The sequence below is a fragment of the Epargyreus clarus genome, unplaced genomic scaffold (genome assembly GCF_041222505.1).
Source record: "Epargyreus clarus isolate Ecla_fem2 unplaced genomic scaffold, WU_Ecla_fem_2.2 ptg000035l, whole genome shotgun sequence".
Lineage (NCBI taxonomy): Eukaryota > Metazoa > Arthropoda > Insecta > Lepidoptera > Hesperiidae > Epargyreus > Epargyreus clarus.
Window position 1 is genome coordinate 10,185,805 of NW_027332240.1, and position 12,473 is coordinate 10,198,277.

Consider the following 12,473-nt stretch of genomic DNA (forward strand, 5'->3'; position numbering starts at 1 on the left):
ATGACGTCACCGCCTCGAGTGCACCGTTCCTTTACTGCTTCGAGAATGGTTGTGGTTACGTTTCAAATAACTTTGTTGTTTTATCCCTTCGTAGTGGTTACGTGGCGTATTTAACATATACCGGGTTTGATTCCCAGTCAGCCATCGATATTATCCTCGATTTCTGGTCTATTTTTAACACGCTTTTATTAGCTTGGTGTATTTATGAATGTATGTATGTAACTACGTAACGGAATCTTTGAACCCGATTTCTATTCTTTTCGAAAACTGATAAATGGAGCACCCCACGCTTTTTTCACAATTATACTATTTACTGTTCCTAGATTGAAAAATATTTTCTACTTTTTAGTTCATTTTATCATAAAAGCGTGTTTTTTAGTTTTTTGAACTATATTTTTTTAGGTGTCCGTTCCCAAAGGGTAAAAAACGGAAGCCTATTAATAAGTCTTCGCTGTCTGACCGTCTGTCACAGCGCTATCTCTGGAACCGTACTACAGGTGGACTGCATGATCGTCTGCTACCCCTATATTATAAATAACAACATCAGGTGACTGCATGCTCGGTTGCCACAATCTTTAATCTTTTACTTACCTACGAGTACATATTATTAGTATAGTACTTACTTTTATACAATGGGGTTCCATTTTTACCCTTAGGCTACGGAACTCTTGTCCCTGTAGTTCTGGGACTAGAATAGGGCTACGGTAACCCCTGCCTGTCGTAAGAGGCGACTAAAACGGGGCTTCCGGGGTTGCGGGCGGCAAGAGTGGGAGCTCGAAGCGTCCAGTATGCTACCCCGGGAAGGACGGCGGTATGTGTGGTTGCATACCGTCGTCGTAATCACCAGAGGTTGTGGGAGGAGCGAACGCTCGCCCAGGGCAGAGCCTGATCCGGGCATCGCGCTTGGAGGACTCCGGTTGTCAGAGATCCCGGAGTTCTCCAACAAGCGCTGAGGACGGCCACCGAGGGGTTTTAGTGCGGTAAAAATCCCACATAACCGCGTCGCTCCCACGTCGTCGGGTACCTTTCGAAGGGTTCTCCCTCGAAAAGAAAAAAAAGGCCACGGAACCCTAAAAACTTAACGTATTTAGGAAAATTCCGTTATGTAACCACAAAGCATCGTATTCAATTGACAAACACGATCTTTACTCGTAACACTTGCGTGGGAACTGTGAGGAGACATTATACGTTTAATTGTATCTAATTAACCTGTCATCGTGGCATAGCTAATCTGTTAACGCTTGAGGATTGATTAATTTCACCTGGGTTTGGATTTAAGTTTTAATTCAGAGATTTTTGTATTGAGTAGCCGAGGTGCTTGTTGAAGATATTTTGATGCGAAGTCTATGAAAATTAATGTTTGGCTTTCTGATTGGAAATAATGAAATACCTATTGTAGCTTTGTAACTCCAGTCTTTTGAAAATTTACCTATGTACCTACTTTCGTAAGCTCAAAAGATGGTTTACCTGATGGTAAATAGTATAACAGTAAAAAGCAGGTTCTACTTGAAGCCGATCACAGATCCGCTACCTTGAGGATTAAGATCTTCATCATAATAATTCAGCCGGCATCCACACGGTTCCACCGAAACATAGAATTACTCCGCACTTATATTTATATTCTCCATAACTATTCTCCACATCGTAATCATCAACACTAACACAGTGAGACACTACTCCATATAGGAACATATATATTCTCCATAACACACAGTACAATTATCTATAACTGTGCCATAACTATTCTCCATGTTGTAACCATCAATACTTAAACGCTTCCTGCATTACCAATGCTTTCCCTAATTTCTTCCTTTTCAAGTAGTAAAAAATACTTTTAACCAAGTATTAAATACTCATTTTAATACTCATAGTGTAGTGTACATAGTAATTATTCGTATAGCTAATAGCAATATTATTAAAGAAGGTGGTAGAACCCTTTGTGGTTCGACTCCGGCGGCACCACCGCCACACCTATTTCTGCCTTATAACAGTAGTGTTAAGCACTGCTGTGTTCCGGTTTGAAGGGTGTGGTCAGGGAGACAGACTTTTCCGAGGCGTTCCAGCTTAGTCCTCAGGAGTAGCGGCGCATCTGTGGCCGACCTCAGGTAGGAATACCTAATCCTATCTGGGGTTGATTACAGATGTCCATGGGCGGTAGTAGCCACTTACCATCAGGTGGACTGCATGCTCGTCTGCTACTCTTATATTATAAAAAAAAAAAAAAAAATATTATTTACGTAATCTTCTCTGTAGCAGTCCGGGAAATCATTAGAATTATTTCTTGGTACTCAGTCTTTGTGCGCGTAATTGGAATCGTAAATAGAAGCGCATATTCTATTAGTTACTTATTGAAATCAATAACATTTATATTGGTCTTCAATGTTTTAAATAGGCACTGATAATTTTGAAGATGGTAGAACCCTTTGTGGTTCGACTCCGTCGGCACCACCGCCACTATTTCTGCCTCATAACAGCAGTGTTAAGCGCTGCTGCGTTCTGGTTTGAAGGGTGTGGTAAGGGAGACATACTTTTCCGAGGCGTTCCAGCTTAGTCCTCAGGGGTAGCGGCGAATGTGTCTGACCTAAGGTAAGAATATTAAATCCTATCTGGGGTTCATGGGCGGGTGTAGCCACTTACCATCAGGTGGACTGCATGCTCGTCTGCTACTCCTATATTATAAAAAAAAACTCCTACTCAAAATTGCCCATTTATCCTATAAATGTTACACGGTCGAGCTCTTGTATACAACCTTAAGGCTGTTGGAGCGTAATAATTAATAAAATAGTCCACTTGTGTCAACAAATGACTTAAGTGTAAGACACGACCTTGCGACAATGTCTACTTATTTATATTAGCTACTGTTCCTTTGTGAAAATTAGTGAATGGATATGAAATCATGTGGTATTTAGTCTTGTTTGGTAATAAATTACTGTATTTATGCTTGGTTCTGAGGCGCGGTGTTTCGTGGCTACATCTTGATCGATATACAAAAATAAAATAGGTTTTTATCTAGAACTACTTTGTTAGTTTGTTTCTTGGGCTACTTGGTGGAAAGTAGTCACTGCCGCATATGGACACCAGAGGAGAGCTCTTTTTGAAACTTTTGAAGTCATGTCTTAGCGCCCCAAGACAATCACGGAAAAGCTCATTCTGTATGAGGAGCGCTTGAAAACCACTAACGGTCACCCATCTCACTCCTGACCGAACCTTGCTTAACTGTGTAAATCGGTTGAGATCTACACAACGCTTGGCTCATCATTGCTCTAACAAATTCTTCGAAACAAACTTAATATTATCTTTATGTAAAGACCTGACTACCTGACTGACCTCGTCAGGTCTGAAGCATCGTTCGTGACAGCTCCTGGTCAGTTCAAGGTCACGTGCACGGGCGTGCGACATGTGACAGCGCTCAGCAATTAAGGTTGGGGTCATTTGTAATGTCATGTTTTAAGTGTACTTAGAAAATTTTGAGTAAATAAACATGAATATTAGGTGGAGCTGGAAGGTCCCGGATTCGATTCTCTGCCTGGACATATAAATGATGGGCTGTGCCTGGCAGTTTAAGTTATTTTGAGCCGAAAAAAAAGGTATTCTAAAATAATATAAATAGTAACGCCAAATTGAATAGGATCATGTCGCTCCCTATGGAGCACCGCTAGCGCCTCTCGTTTCCAGAATGAGAGGTCGCTATCCGATGTCGGCTGTACAGTCCCCTAGGACGAAGCTTGAAAGGAGGAATTTATTGGGTTGGTCTCCCTTCAGGAGGTCCTTTCAGGAGTCCCACAGTACCCAGGTACCGTCGTCGCGGCCTAGGCGTGGTAGGATGCATTCTCCCTCCACCCTCCGCAAAGAGTTAGCCCATTTTTCCACCTATTCATCTGGGTGCCACAAAAACAAAAAAAAAATGAATAGGATCTAAGGTTGGCTACAGAATAGATATGCTATCCTGAATACTACCTTAGAACGCTTCATAACACTAACAATTAACACTACTGTAATTAGGCTGTAATCGGTGTAGTGGTGGTACCGCCGGTGTCGAACTAAAGAGTGTTCTACCACCTTCATTATCATTATTATTAGAGTTATTGTACTGTATACTTGTTAAAAGTCCACGTTTAATTGTATGGATAGAACCAATTCAAGGCTCACTCAAGTACGTTGATACACGGAATAACAGTCACGTTATATTATTGTAACACATTCCTTAATATTTTTCATTGAAATAGGGTTTTGTCCAACTTAGACCTCAGAGTTTTAAAGAAAAAAGTTGTCACAATTGTTTGAAGTCTACTAATTAGTATTATTCCAGCGCAATATTTCCTTAAGGTCTCTCTGAGAGGAGGCCCGTGCCCAGCAGTGGGACAGTAATGGATTGAAGGCGTGACGTCACGTCTCTAGAACTATTTAAGTGCGGATTGAAAGCCTCCTCAGCGCTTTGGGAGCTATTTATAGATTAAGTCGTGCAGGTTTCCTCAATATTTTTCCTTCAACATTAAATCAAGTGAAGATTAATTTCTAATATGCACATACGAGTAGCTTTCGACTATCTGATGCGTTGTAAATTCAAACATTAAACTCCTCAATTGAGATGCCGAGTTTCAACCTCTACGCATCACTGCTTCTTACTTCCAAAAAATACTAAAAAATAATAAAATAAATATACTCGTACTTAAAAAAAACTGAAAAACGCGCTTTTATGATAAAATCAACAAAAAAGTAGAAAATAATTTTCAATCTAGGAATCAATTAAGGAACAGTAAATTGTATAATTGTGAAAAAAGGGTGGAGTGCTCCACTTATCAATTTTCGAAAAGCACCCTAAGGCGCTTTCTCTCGTCTCGAAAATCGTTAATCCTGGAGATGTTGATAAGGAAAATGGTACAAAATTATTAAAATCGTGTATTGTCATCGGTTTTTGATAATTTTTTAAAAAATTGAATTAAACTGAACGTTTAAAGTGTATAGAAATCGGGTTCAAAGATTCCGTTACTGTTACGTACATAAGCTAATAAAAGCGTGTTATAAACGTAAAATTTATAAGTAATCAAATGTCCATTTAATTTTTATGAACTACAGCCCTAATTGTTTCAGCTTAATCACCAGAATATATTAATTCACAGAAACTTTCGTGTACCAGAAAAAGCTTCACGAAAGTTTTCTGTCACGACACGTCATGAAAGGTCATAGTTTGTGCTTTTTATAAGTTTTTATAAGTTTGAGTTTTTATAAGTAGAACCCTTTGTGGTTCGACTCCGGCGGCACCACCGCCACACCTATTTCTACCTAATAACAGCAGTGTTAAGCGCTGCTGTGTTCCGGTTTGAAGGGTGTGGTAAGGGAGATAGACTTTTCCGAGGCGTTCCAGCTTAGTCCTCAGGGGTAGCGGCGCATCTGTGGCTGACCTCAGGTAGGAATATCTAATCCTATCTGGGGTTGATTACAGATGTCCATGGGCGGCAGTAGCCACTTACCATCAGGTGGACTGCATGCTCGTCTGCTACTCTTATATTATAAAAAAAAAAAAAAAGTTTCATGGTAATTTGTAGTATGGCAATGGTACCTTCAAGCCTCTTTAAGGTGAAATACAGATATCTATGAGTTTAAGTAGCTACTTAATCAGATGAGCAGCCTGCTCGTTTGTTATTTCAATTTTATAGAAGGAAAAAATATAGTATTTATTATAATAGACCCTAAACGTCTAAAAAAATAAATTTGTTTACATTTATTTTTTAACAAAATAAATAAAATATTTTTTTTTTATTTCAGGTACGTTGACTCTTCTGTGATCGTTGTCTCAACTTTTGAGTAAGTAGTCACAAAATTAGATTGAATTAGTTATGTCGGATATTTACGAACCGCCTATAAGGTGAACAAGTTTTAAGCACTGTTATCAAATGATAACAATGGTGTTTTGAAAGGTGGCAGAACTAACATGGTTTGACCAGAGAGGTACCACAGCTACCCCTTTTTCTAATGTGAAACAGTCATCGCTGGAAGGCAGCGCTTGACGGCCGACTCAGGAGTGGGAATTTTTTTTTTTTTTTCTAACCTAACGATTAGGCAGACGTGCTACCTGATGGAAAGTAGTCAACGCCGCCTATGGACATTTGCAACACCAGAGGAATCGCCAATGCGGCGCTGGCTTTGGATGAGAGCTCTTTTTGCACCTTTTTTGAAGAGCCTTTTTTGAACATACCTGTGATCTGCTTTAGGTAGGCCCTGCTCTGTTCTTTATGATGTTCGTTACAGATATCCATAGACTGCGTCCACTTACTATAAGGTGGACTGCATGTTCGTTTGCAAATAATTTAAAAATACCGGGATAAAATGTACTTCGAAGCACGGAAGCGTATAGCCACTAGCGACCTAATTGTCGAGCGCTCTACATTGCCTAACATTACAGAACTGTTACAATATACAAGCTAGGTGCTATAGCACTATAGATTTACATAATTATCATTTAGTAATACTAACGGATCTCAATATATCGATCAATGTAAAAATGCCCAAGTAAGCGGTGAAGGCGAAACTAGAACGGCCTTGCGACCGGTTCGACCGAAATAAGGGTATTGTCCAAAGTTACACTTACTGATTTATAGAAGCAGATTAACGGTTAGTGCGTGCTGTTTTTATTTAAACTCATTTGCAGGAATGCTAAATATTTTAGGGGTAAAAACTAATCTTTGTCTCTCCTCCTGTAATGTCGTTTATTTAGAAGTTCCATCGATTTAGAAGTTTCAACCGTTAACCTGTACGCTAAAGATGGACGAAAAACAATACAGAAGTTGGTAAACTTCTATTAAAATAAACTAAATAAAAATTTAATTCAAGACATTAAAAGGTTGATTGCATAAATAGTTAATTTATAACGCACCATAATTTGATTATATGGAACTGCTTCGAGATTAAATTAATAAAAAACAAAATGATGAATTATGGAGAATTGTTGAATTGTCACACCACAAAACGTCCAGTGAAATTATAATCTATTATTTGAACGCTTATCGCTACACACCGCGTCGTTTCGACCAGCACCTTATAATTCGTGTTTGTGCGTAAACTGATTCTAGAGATAAAGAAATAAATAAAAACGTTCGTTGAACAAACAAGTTTCCGCAGTCCCGCTGTGTAAACATTACAGCAGCTTACATTGTAACTTAGTGTAAGTTACACACTGTAACTTACTGTAATTTACACTTGTGGGAACGCAAAATGTATTTAGATTTAGATAAAATATTCTTCGGATTACTATTTTAAAGATATCCTTTCGTAATTCGACTGCAATAGTACACACCTATCTCACTCTTGTAACAACAGTGTTAAGCACAGTTGTGTTCTGGTTTGAAGTCTGTAGTTAGGCCTCTGCCTAATAATACTAATAATTATACAATTCTAGCTTAGTCCATGAGGATAGCAACGTGTCTGTGGCTGACTTTAAGATTCCCCGATTCTATTATGGTTGATTATCTTTATTACCTTTTGTTAATACAGAAATAACAAAGTCGCAAAGTTAAAGGCGGTAGAACCCTTTGTGGTTCGACTCCGGCGGCACCACCGCCACACCTATTTCTACCTCATAACAGCAGTGTTATCTACTGCTATGCTTCGTTTTGAAGGGTGTAGTAAGGGAGACATACTTATCCGAGGCGTGCCAGCTTCCTCAAAGGTAGCGACGCATCTATGACCATCCACAGGCATATACCTAATCTTATCTGGGGTTGATTATAAACGTCCATGGGCAGTAGCCACTTACCATCAGGTGGACATGCATCGTATGCTACTTATACTACTGCTACTACAATATTAAAAAAAAAACTAAAGATAAATATATATATTCAGAACACTAAACGTCAGCAAGTTTTGGCGCCGAAAACAGGTGTTAATTCCCTGTATACAAGATGTTGCAAAAAAATCAAAACGACGACCACTAACAATTTTTTGCCGTTTACGTAACAGATGAACAGTATTGTAACAGTTATATTTTTTGTGTATGCCAGCCAATTTAAAACGTGGTAACGTCTGCTATTTTTTAGAAGCTGTTTATTAACTTGTTATGTTAGCATCGTCATTACAGTCCCGCTGTTGGGCACGTGTCTCCTCTTAGAGGGAGAGCATATGCCATAATCCACTGAGCTGATCAAGTGCAAATTGGTAGACTTCACACGCCTTTCAGAACTTTTTTATATGTTCAAAGTCAAAGTCCAAAATATTTTATTCAAAGTAGATTCTTTACAGAACCCTTTTTGAATGTCAATATATCTACCGCCACTTCGCAAGGTGTTTCGTCATGGAGAATAAGCGACGAAAGACCCATAACACACATCTTTTAAAAATATATTACAAAAAAAAATTATCCACAATGATGAACTGGAGCCACTTCAGACCAAAACATTTTGTCAAATAATCGCTTAGTTTGTAGTATGTTTCAGAGGTGTAGGTATCGTCGTGAAATTTTCTTTCACAATTCAACAATTTATTTCTAATAAGTTTGAAAAATTAGAAGCAAAAATCTCAAATTTCGATCTTTGGTAGACAAAACATTCGATAGATTGATTATTACTAAGATAAAGGGAAGACAGAGGTGCTTATAATAATATATGAGGATGTAACAGATTAAACTGACACAACTAGTCCATTATGTAATATTGGAAAATCAAAACTTACGTTTAGTACCATCATACATTGGTGTCAGTCGGTTAACACACTTCCTGACGATCTTACGAAATAACCACACATAATATAACACACAAATTCATTATTGAATATATTTTTCATCACGGTTTGATGTAACTTTGGTGATTAGGGTGATTTATTTGGGTATGTATCATGTCCCATAACAATGGTGCAATATAGAGCGCTCATTTATAGGTAGAGTGTAGTAATATTTCGAAACACTTCCCAAGATAGTCCTCAGGAATATTTTTTTATATACATATAATAGAGGAGTAGCAGACAAGCATACAGCCCACCTGATGGCAAGTGGCTACTGCCGCTAATGGACATCTGTAATCAACCCCATTAGATAGGATTAGATTCCTACTTGAGGTCGGCCACAGATGTGCCGTTACCCCTGAGGACTAATCTGGAACGCCTCGGAAAAGTATGACTCCCTTACCACACCCTTCAAACCAGAACACTGCTGTTATTATGTAGAAATAGATGTGGCGGTGGTCCCGCCGGATTCGTACCACAAAGAGTTTTACCACCTTTAAAACTTAAAAAACGTTTGACTTAAAGACGGTTGCGCTCAGTGAAACTAACTTATCTTAGTTCTTAGTCCGTGCCGTCCGATAATGTCGCTTAAAGGATCAAATTCTGCAAAGAATTATTATTATTTATTTATTTGGCTTAGGAACAGTTGTTACATTCTTAGAAATGATGGCACAATATAAGCTATAATATAACTAAATGAGCAATCACTTATAGGTAAACACTGTATTGTAAGTATTTTCACTGACTGCGAAGGATAATATTTCGAGCGTATGTACGAGTATGAGCCCAAACGGCTTGACGGATTGATATACTTATGAGGCTATAATTTTAAACAGTCAAATTTGTGTTTTATATACTAAAAATCGTCTCTATGTCGGATCTTAGGCCATAAGGAATCTGACTATACTCGACCTATTGCTATTAGTGTATATTTTGTATTTAAATTTCTTCCCAACAACTATTTCTACACCAAGATACGGAGAACCCGTGCCAAGTGAATATTTTAATCCCGACTAGCCCGATTGATTTCTACAGTGTCATATGTTACACACAATACCCGAATACATATCAACTACATTTCAACAACAATGGCGTACTGCGTGCCAACTTGTAAACGTTTTTGTTAAACATTATATTATGATTCGTCGTTATACAAAAGGCGTTGAGCTTACAAATGATTGCTGATTCGTGAAATGCATTATTCGTAAGTTTGAGATTTTCAAAGTCGTTTCGTCATAAACCTGTTACTATTCCACTGGGCATGTTTTTCTCTCCGAGTGAGAGGGGTATACGCGATAGTCCTCTGCGCTGGACAAGTGATAGTTCGAGGTCTTTTTCAAACTCTAGCTTTAAGGTTACAGTTATGTCGTTAGGGGTTTAATTTTTTTTGCATGGACCCCTCATTGTTTTACGAAAATTAAAGTAGTCTAAATTACTTCTTAAAGCATCAGCTGACAGTGAAAGGCCTTTCAAAATCGGTCTAGCCGTTTCGGAAATTTGCCGGAACGAACAGAGAGTGAGACAAAAATTATCATATTTTGTATTCTGTAAAAAGCTGTTATTTTGGCATTACAAACAGACACTTAAATTGTATTTATTCGTATAAATTCAAAATTATAACAGGTGCAAAATACATCGAACTCTAGCTCTATATACTTTACCTAACTCTATACTAGATTGTTGACATCGAACATGCTTGTGGCAGTAACTCTACACCTCAGCATTGCTCTCGATTTCAGTGTACCTAGGTTACTGCGTACTAGCCTCTACTTGTAATGTGAAGCAACTCTACATTAAATTATTGTGTACACTTTACTCCTGAATACGTTTGATTTTATATGTGTTGGAACTCTAGATCTTTTTTTATCATAACCTATATACCTGTAGTGAAGCAACACTGCATTAAATCATTGCCTACATGTTTTACTCCTTGGATTTGTTTAATGTTATGGGTAATACAACTCTACATATTTTTTTATAACATATATATTTTATAATATAACTACATCTTTGTAAAGCCATGTTAGCCTTATTGAAATTCGGTCTTTTAATGGGACCTCCGGCATGTCTCTGTATTCTCAATGTTATGTTCGTTTTAAACATTAATTATCACTTGCTGTAACGGTGCAGGAAGAATCCTGAGTTGTATGACTGAGAGATATTTTAAAAAGTTTTAAGAGCTCGTATTGTGTAGAAACACATTTTATATTTAATAATATATATCAGAAGTAGCAGACGATGCATGCATGTATGCATTCCACCTGATGTTTAATATAATGGCTACCGCCGCCCATAGACGTCTGCAATCAATTTCAGACAAAACCAGATGCCCACCTCATGTCGGCCATACATGCGCTGCTACCCCTGAGGACAGAGCTGGAATGCCTCGGAAAAATATGTCTCATTTACCGCACCCTTCAAACCAGAATACAGCAACGCTTAACACTGCTGTTATTAGGCTGAAATAGGTGACGGTGTTGTCATCACGTCGAACAACAGAGGGGTCTATGTACCTTTTTTTTTTTTGTCTGCTATCAATTTCAATAATATAAACGGGGCTTTAATATTCAAATGAGCAACTTACACCACTATCACATTGCTCAAGGTGTAAGCTTGCCTAATGTAGTTGTAACATTTCATTACTTGCTTTGATTTTCGTTCATTATACGCATAGATTTGTGTCAGAGCGGCCCAAGGTCGCTGAGACAAGTAGTCGTGCCTTCACTATGCCAGGGGTACTCAAAGTCTCATAGGTCAGTGCTTAGCATATGCTCGCATTTTTGAAATGGTGGTTTCCATTTTTATGGTAGGGATGCGTATGACGTAATCGTTGAGTTGTATTTTTAGGGATATTGCATATTTTACTGATTTAAACATGTGAGATGTAATTAAATTCGTCTCAATTGTGAGAAATGCTATAGGATATAGTTTTAGGCAGTCGGGTTTTTCTTTTTAATTTAAAAATTATTCTTTTGTTTCTTGAAATAGTGATAGTCAAAAATATGATCCTGGGGATTCGTAGTCATTAATTTTGATTTTTAACAAGTAGCATATAATTTTGCATTAAATGTTGCAAAAAAAAAGGACTGACTCAAATAGTAAATATTGTTATTATTTGTTGTATTATTTTGTTTTTACGTTCATTCCATATACCTATATGGATAATTATTCGTGAGTATGCAATTTAAACAAGACGGACATGGACAAGTGTGAACCTAATGTATGAATGCAAGTTTGAGTACCACTGTCCTAGATCGAATAGCTCCTTATGCGATAGCGATACATTTATAACTTAGGAGATCACTTGTTTATATATGGTATGTGTGTCACAGATAATAATAAGCATTTGTACTTGTTCGCTCATAGATAATAATTGCTTAGGCACTTGTCGTATCGTGTAATTCATACTGAGAGGAGAGTCCGAGAGACGTTTACATATAGATAAATAATAAATATTGATGTCTATAAAATATTGTACCATATAAGTATATTGTTTACATATATTATATAAAATATTGTAACGCTTTAACTAAATTAAAATATATGTCGTAAGTGAAGATATGTCGTAAGTGCCATAGACACGAAGACCTATAAAATAAATCTAAACTAATAAAGAATATAGTCTACTTAACCAGGAATCGAACCAAACCAACCCACAGACCTAAATAGTTATTAAAAACAGACATTTCAAAAACAAAACTAAGACAGTTAAACTTAATAATATAAACCACTCAGTAAGTAATTACGACAATCACCTGACT

General features: G+C 37.5%; 1 protein-coding gene across 2 annotated transcripts in view; it reads left to right on the plus strand.

Annotated features, from left to right (window-relative positions):
• The window catches only part of blo (bloated), a 101,277-nt gene that overhangs the window by 22,074 nt on the left and 66,730 nt on the right, over positions 1-12,473 (plus strand). The window contains exon 2 of one of the 2 annotated variants that reach the window (XM_073091876.1): positions 5,767-5,805. The exons of the other annotated variant lie outside the window; for it this stretch is intronic. The gene's annotated coding sequence lies outside the window, so the exon portion shown is untranslated. The remainder of the gene's footprint in view (positions 1-5,766; positions 5,806-12,473) is intronic. 2 annotated transcript variants of the gene reach the window in all.